The sequence below is a fragment of the Arachis hypogaea genome, chromosome 7, assembly GCF_003086295.3.
Source record: "Arachis hypogaea cultivar Tifrunner chromosome 7, arahy.Tifrunner.gnm2.J5K5, whole genome shotgun sequence".
NCBI lineage: Eukaryota > Viridiplantae > Streptophyta > Magnoliopsida > Fabales > Fabaceae > Arachis > Arachis hypogaea.
The window spans coordinates 8,047,617-8,056,052 of record NC_092042.1 but is presented as its reverse complement, the minus strand read 5'-3'; the positions used below and the strand labels follow the sequence as shown (position 1 = coordinate 8,056,052).

Genomic DNA, 8,436 nt, shown 5'->3' with positions numbered 1-8,436 from the left:
TCACTATATATAGCTTCTTTTTAAAAAAAGTAATTTATATGTGATCTTTTAAAGATTAATAGAAATATGATGTAATATATTGACTTAAGATATATATAAAAAAAACAACAAAAATAATTAAAAAATAACAATAAAATATTATCTTATTATTCGAGATTGGCTACATAGGTCTAATATTGAATCTTATCATGTATTACATGTTTATAATGAAATTGTTTACAAATAAAAAAATTTAGTTAACATATATATATCTTATAAGACCAGAATATAAATTAAAATTGTTATTAATAAAAATTTTAATCTTTTTATTTTAATAAATACACAACAATTACGTTAGAAACTAAACTTTATACATCTTTTCTATAATACTAAACCCTAAAAAAAGTAGAGACATACATGAACGAACTTGTAAGAAATAAAAGATTAATGATTAGTAATTTTGTAAATTAATATAGTCTTTGTTATGGCTATATTCAGCTTAATTGATTGTATGATGAAATCAAACAACAGATGGTAAGAGATAATTACTCGTAAGGAAAGTGTTGAAGCCATTGATGAGGAGATAATGACACCACATAGAAGCTCTACGATGGAGATATCGCGGTAAAGACTAGAAGGTCTTTAAGCTCATCCTTCAAGTGAGTCACAAAGTTGATGGCGGTGCTTATGTTAAATGCACCATTGAATATGAGAAAATTAGGAGGATGTTGAAGCTCCGATCCATATGAAATTATTTGTGATCGACAATGTCACGAAAGTATTTGTCCTAAAATTTTAAATTTATAAAAAAGTATAATATAAATAATTATATCTATAACAAAATTTTAAAGCTCTTCTTTCATGTGATTGAAAAAGAATGATGGTCAAGCTGCCTCCTCAGTTAAATTTACTCTTTGAGTACGAGAATATCAATGAGAATATTGAAACTCCATATAGCTTCTTGGATATCTTTGACAAGACTGCTAAAAATCTTGTTGTTCATCTTCTCAAGGCAGCATAGAGCTCCATGCAACAGCTCTTTATTATGAAGAATCTCGTCAACCAAATAAAAAATGTCTTCTGGTTATTAAGAACTTTTCTCTATTAAATAATAATTACAATAATATAATCTATCTTGGACATGAACAAATAAACAAGGATGTTTGGTTCATCTTTAATTTTCACCATCCTTGGTGATTTGCAGTTGTACTCTCATATTATTCTTATGTATGCGCATTACACTTTAATTTTCTTTTTCAAAAGTTTAAAACTGTTTTAAACTTGTTAGTCTCTTTTTTTTTTTTTATCTTCTCCACCATTATTGCTACCACCTCTTGTTCATCCCCTAAATCTGTTTCACGGTTGCACCATCATCCTACACCACCCAAGATCTGTCGAGTTGTCGACACTATAAAGCTCCTCTCTCTCTCCCCGTCATATTTGTCTTTGTTGCATATCTAGCACCAAATTTGTCAAAATAGACAAAATTCATTGGTCCAATACGTTTATTTTGGTTTAAACGGATAAATTTTTGTCACTAAAATAATAAAAAGATTATTTATACACTAAAATTAATTATTAAAATCAACTATTAATGTATTTGTATATAAACATACGTATAATTTAATTTATTTTTAATGTATATTTTTAATATGTATTTTATATTAATTACTGATTTTAGTGACAAATTTTAATATACACGTAGCATAATTTTTAAAATTAGGCCAGTAAAAATTAAATGCTAAATGACTTCGGTCGATTAACCTGTAAAATAATGAGTTAAAAATGAGCTAACATGCAACTAACCGTATGTATAATCTATTTAATTATTTTACATTTTTAACAAAAAATTAGTCCAATTCTAATTTTTCTTTTAAGTCGATCTAAAACCTGATTCATCAACTAAAAATGTTTTTTTAAAAAAAGAAAAAATATTTTTTTTAATTTAAAAAAAACATAAAAATAAATAGACTAATTTGAATAACTCGCAAATTTAATTAGATAGATCGGATGGACCATCCCTATTTAATACTGTCACAACACGCGTATACAAAGATTGAAAAAAAAAATTCGTTGACGAGCATTGATATCATGCAAAGAAGCAAGGTCTTGACACCTTTGCTGATGTCGACCTTTTCTTATCATCTCTTTCTCTTTTTATGTTTTTTTTTTTTTAACCTAAGGTGTTTTTGTGTTTTTGAACTTAATATAAAGCTTAACAGTCATACAAAAATATAAGGTTTCTGTTGTTTCTTCGTCACACACTTTTTGGGTATATACAGTTAAGGAACTAAAGCCCTAAAGAAATCACAAAATAACAAAAAAGAAGTGTTCCTAACTCCTAGCATTGCATTGCACCCCTAACATCAATTCCCTCTTGGAGAGGCCTAAGTGGCCATGTCAGTTTCCCGAAGAAAGTTAGAATGGTGTTTGGTATGCATTTTTATTATTTTATTTTATAATATTTTCTGTTTTTAGGATTAACATAATTAAAAATTTTAAAATAAAATAAAAAATTTAATTATTCTATCATTTTTTATTATTTTATTAAATTTATAATTAAATTTTTATTTTTTTCAATTAAATTTTTACACTGCTTTTAATTTTATAATTAAATTCTTTCTTAAAAATGTTAGAGTTAAATTTTTTTTGTAAATTAAAAAATCACTATAATTAATAATTTAATTAGATATTTAATTACATATTTTTTGATAAATATTTTATTAATTTTAATATTTTTTTATAAAAATGACTTAATTACAATATTAAAAATAGTGTAAGAATCTAATTTAATTTAAAAAAAGTATATAGAGACCTAATTACAAATTTAGTAAAATTATAAAGATTAATAGAATAATTAAATCTAAAATAAATTGATCTAATTTAAACTATAAACTTTTAATTGATATTTTGATCTATTTTTAGTTTAATAATTATACTTAGTTATATTTTATTAGTTTAAATGAATGAAACAGTAAAATAAAACAGGAGAAAAGTCACAGCCTTATAATCGAACACATTACATAGGTAATAATAATCTTTCTACGATATCGATTCTATATTGAGATGGCAATATTTTTATTTGTTTTAAGGTTTGCATCGTTTGAAAGCCTTCAACCACATCTTTGGTAGGTAGGAGTGGTGGACTGGAGCATCATTCAATTTCTAAATCTCATCTGTTCTGAAATTTTCATTGAAATTCATGTGCTTATATTTCATTCAATTTACGTGCTTATATGAATAGAGTCTTGTTGTTACTTGTTAATGAGTGTTGTTAGAGAATAAATTAGAATTATTTAGATTAATTAATATTTATTATAAGATATTATGTCTTTATTATTTCGATTTTTTTAGTATTTATAAATATTCTTTTATATTATATTATTCTAGATAATTTGAATACATACAAATTCTTTTTTTACTCTTTTTTCTTACCCTTTCTAACAAGTGTGTTAGGAACAATTATTTAGGCATTTAAAAGAAGAATTAGAAAAGCTAAATTATTAACATTTTTAATGTATTTATTAAAAAAATTTAAAATTTTCTACAACAAAACTCATATTAGTAATGTTATAAAAGATTACTATATATTGCACTTAATAATTATAGACCTAATATATAAAAGATGAGAAATGTTAGGGCTAACACTTTCTATTAATATCAAAGTTAATTTATTTTAATAAAATGATGATCAGCCAACAAAATTATATAGATGTATTGATTCTAATTTAATTACAGGTTTATCCTATTTAAATTTATGTAAATCGAATCAAATAAACTCGATTTATACATTCACACATAAATCAAATAATACAAATTTGATTTATACTTAAAAGTTTGAATTTATATAAATTAAATTAAGCCAATACAATTTAATAGTGTAAGAAAAAAGTACTTGTTTTTTAGAATTTAGAATTTTATTTGCTAATATAAGGTTAAATTGAAAGAGGTCAATTTGACGTACACATAGCAAGAGATGAAGCCAATTCGATTTATTAAGAGTATTTGATCTAATTCAAAATGAAAAAATTAAAATTTAATTTTGATCTCATATTTAATTTAATAATCTTACTTAGCTATGTTTTGTTATTTTAAATTAATAAACAATAATACTTTTTTTTTTTCAGTAATTTGACTCTGAAGAAAATAGTAAATTACATCTAAGTAAATTATTTGTTCAACTTTAAACGTAATTAAGGATGGCAATTTTTCTCAGCGGGGCGGGTATCCGCGGAAATTTACTCGTCGGGGGACGGAGATGGGGACATTTTTTCACCCGTGGGAGGCGGGGACGGGATCCGCAAAATAAACGGGTCCCCACCCCATGGAGACCTGTATAATACCCGCATATACAAAATTACTAAAATATCCCTAGTATATATATATTAGTTATGATTTCTGAAACCCTAACTCCTAACCTCTCTTCTCTACTGGCCGTCACTCACTCACTCTCCTCTCAAAACTCAGATTCTCCTTCTCCCTCTCCATCCCTCCTCCATGCTCATCGCTGCTCACCGCCTTTATCCACTCTCACTGCCTTCACGCTCACCGCTGCTCACCGTTGCTCATCACCCTTGTCCTAGTTCCTTTCCTTTTCTTAGATTTACTCTGCCACCCTCTTCACTTAGACACTCTCTCTGCTACCCTCCTTCACTCAGACACTCTCTCTGCCGTCCAGCACCTTCGTTCGCACTCACTCGCGCGCCTGACATCCAACCCTAGGCAGCGATAGAAGCGTTCTTTGCCGTCGCTGTCTTCATTTTGTTCGCAGAGACGAAAGCTATTTTTCTTCAGTGATTTTGTAATTTTCATCTACTTGAAGTATTTTTTATTTCTTTCATTAATTATCTTGTGGTTTCTGTGATTTTTTTTATTTTATTTGAATTTCAATCAATTATCTTGTGATTTTACTTCATATATATATGTCCTTCTATTTTTTTGACAATTCAGTGGCTAAAAAAAATTGAAATTGATGAATATTTGAAGTTAATTGTTATGTTGTGAGGATATATGATTTATGGATAGTTGAATATTTGAAATATTAATTTTTGAATATTTGAAAGATTTGGTTATGTTTTTTATGAAGGTTGAGGTGGGTTTGCAGAAGATTTTTTATGGTTGATGGGTGGTTTATGAATTTTGTGTAAATTTTGTTTTTGGATTAGTGATGGATGAATGTAAATTGCTGTTTGATGTGGCTGGTTGATTAATTTAGTATATGGTTGTGTTAAAAATGGAAACATGAATATGAATGTTTTTATGGTTTGATTAATTTTTGGTGTTTGATTGATTTGGTTTGGGTATAGATTATGAACTTATGAGTTATGATTAAATATTGTTGGTGATGAAGATTATGATTGTAATGATAATTGAAGATTTTTGTTTATTTCTCTGAATTTTTTACTTTTTAAAGAATCCACGGATATCCGCGGAGACTCCGATCCCCGGCGGATACGGGGTTCCCGTTACCCGTTGCGGGGATGGGGCGGGGACGGAAACGGATTATGGGTGGCGGGGACGGCGGGCGGGAGGCATGTCCCCGCCCCTATGGGACCTGTTGCCATCCCTAAACGCAATATCGCGGCAGAAACGATGATTCTGGCAGCTCTGCGTTTTTGAGCGACGATTCCACACGATGCAGCTGAATTCTAGACGAGAAGCAAAACCAATACGAAAAGAGGATACAAAAACATGAAATTATACGTTTTTACGAGTTGAAACACGATTTTGATTATCCTGACTAAAAATATATTTTAATTTAAATTTAATTAAATAATATTATTTAAATTAAAAGATTGATTAAAGGCTGAATTTTAAAAGACACGTAACATTTTTTATTCAATAATTGGGACCAGCACACGTGATTTTATATGTTTTAGATTCTGCATCGTAAGAAGGCCTTCAATCATATTTTTGTAGATAGGGGTGGGGCGGAGCAGCATTCAAGTGCCAAATCTCATCTTCTGTTCTCAATATTTCATTGAATTCATGTGTTTATTCGGATAGAGTCTTATTAATGGGTGTGTTAAGAATACTTAGCTTGTTAAGATTAATATGGTTTAACAGAAAATCATTTTATGAAAAAGGGTTAGTGACTATGTTAAGAACATTCGTTTGTCTCACTTTTTTTTAAAAAAAATTTACATAATTTTAGTAATTTTTCATATATCCATACAAATAAAAAATATTTCACGTTCATATTTTCATAGTATCTAAAGTCTAAAAAATTAGTTAATAAATTTATAACAAAATAGTGCATAATATAAACTCTTTAAACTTTATATACCAAACATACAACAAAAAAATGGATAAATAAGCTAACTCGTACGTACTCAATTTAAATTTATTTAACTCGTTATAGTTATTCAGATTAAACTAAATTGATCAACTTTTAAATAAGACATGATTTTATTAACTTGATTCACTCGTTTTTATAAGCGAATTGATTCAATTTATGAGTCACTACTCGTTTTAAGGGATTTAAAATAGATGTACATAAATAATTACGTATAGCTAAAAATCTTTATGGCAATATAGTCTTTTTCTATATAAGTCTCCATAAGACTTGAACTTGTTTTACAACCTCTCATTCTAGATCTAGTGATCTCTATCTCTACATTATCTCTTAATTGCTTCATATTAATTATTTGGTTTTCTTGAAACATGGCAATATCTGGTAAAATTAGTGTTGAAGTTGTGATCCAAGTACCAGTTTCAAAGTTCTTCCACATTTTGGCAAAGGAATTCCACACTGTCCAAAACATTTGTGAAAGAGTGCATGGAGGCAACTTGCACCAAGGTGATGATTGGCATTGCACTGATTCGGTCAAAAATTGGACTTGTCTAGTAGGTAATTAAGCTTTGTTTCATTAATAGAAATTATATTTGCATTATTTTAATTGTAGATGAGAGATTCATCTAGAAAAGCTAAAAGATTGATGAAATTCGTCTTTCTAATAATTTTTTATATAATTAATTATGTGAGATTATTTATATCTAGTTTAATTTAGTTTAGTTAAAAAGAGATTCCTAAGATGAGTCTTTTTTTCAGATTACATGAAGATAATATTTTTATATGGTAAAATTACTAAAATTTGTATGAAAATATTGATTATGTTATTAATATTTTGATATTTAGAGAATCAATATACTTTTATAAAATCTTTTACAATTTAAAGTAATTAAAATTTTCTTATAAATAATTAATAATATTTTTTTTAACTTAAAATGATACGGCTTTGGTTATAATCTTATTTTTTTGAAGTAAGATATCTCTCTTATCTTTGGTTATTTATCTTAATTAATTAATTTATTATGTAAAATAATAGATGGTAAGGTAATTACATTCAAAGAAAAAATTGAAGACATCGATGAAGAGAAGAAGTTGATTAAATACAGCATCTTTGATAGAGATATCGGTCAAAACTACAAACTCTTTAAGAGCAATGTTCAAGTGACTGAGACAAACAATGAGAGTGCTAATGTTAAATGGACTATTGAATACGAGAAGATCAATGAGGATGTTAAAACTCCATACGGCTTCTTGGAATTTTTAGAGAAGAGTACTATAGAAGTTGGTGACCATCTTCACAAGGCATAGCTCTCCAACCATTATAATTAAAGGAAAAAAGTATATCATCTATATCTATGAATAATAATTTATGTTGTGTTTGGCTTGAGGTTAAGTGTGTTTATCTAAATAACGCAGTGGTGCAATCATAAGATATGCATTAACAGTTGCTTCATCATCTGTTAATTCATCCTTTATTGGAATGGAATTAACTTATTTCATGTAATGTTAATGGTTTCTTGTTGAGTGTACCAAGTTATGTATACTAAAAAGATATTTTTATCCATTATTCATGTGTGCCTTTTGTGTTAGGTGGTTTTATATTACACTCAAATTGGTTTTCAATAATTTTAGATTTTAAACACTTTGACTTCTAATAAATTTTTATCATTTTAAAAAATCTCCAAACGTCAATTTTTGTGTGTGTTATTTTAATGGTTTAACTGCTATTATATCCAAAAATAATTATTCTAAGAGTAAAGACAGATTTAGAAATATTATCATGGGACTAATAATATATATAATATTAAAAAATTATGTAAAAAATTATATAATGTAAAATGTATTACAAAAATATACTGATAGAGAATATATTTTAAAGTACAAAAATATGTATATACTTTATATTAGCGAAGTGGTTGATTTTTCGTATCATAAAATTAATCGATAATAGAATCTGTGTCAAATTTTCAGCAATTTTTTTAAATATAATTAAAAGACAATTAGCAAGAAATTCATCTTTTATTTTGTTTCTGAGTTATTTTTCACAATATTCATAACTGAAAAAGATCTCTCGGTTGCAATGGTTAAAACAAAGAGAATTAATACCAAATGAATCAAAAAGGACACTCACAAAAAATAAAAAAATTCACTTTATGAAATTTGAA

The 8,436-nt window shown here is 27.1% G+C and overlaps 1 long non-coding RNA gene across 1 annotated transcript; it reads left to right on the top strand.

Moving 5' to 3' along the window:
- The first annotated feature begins 6,504 nt into the window (after positions 1–6,504).
- LOC112703946 (uncharacterized) lies at positions 6,505–7,833 on the top strand. The gene is made up of 2 exons (XR_011863606.1): positions 6,505–6,829; positions 7,308–7,833. It is a non-coding gene; the product is annotated as an uncharacterized lncRNA (long non-coding RNA).
- Positions 7,834–8,436: the final 603 nt, after the last annotated feature.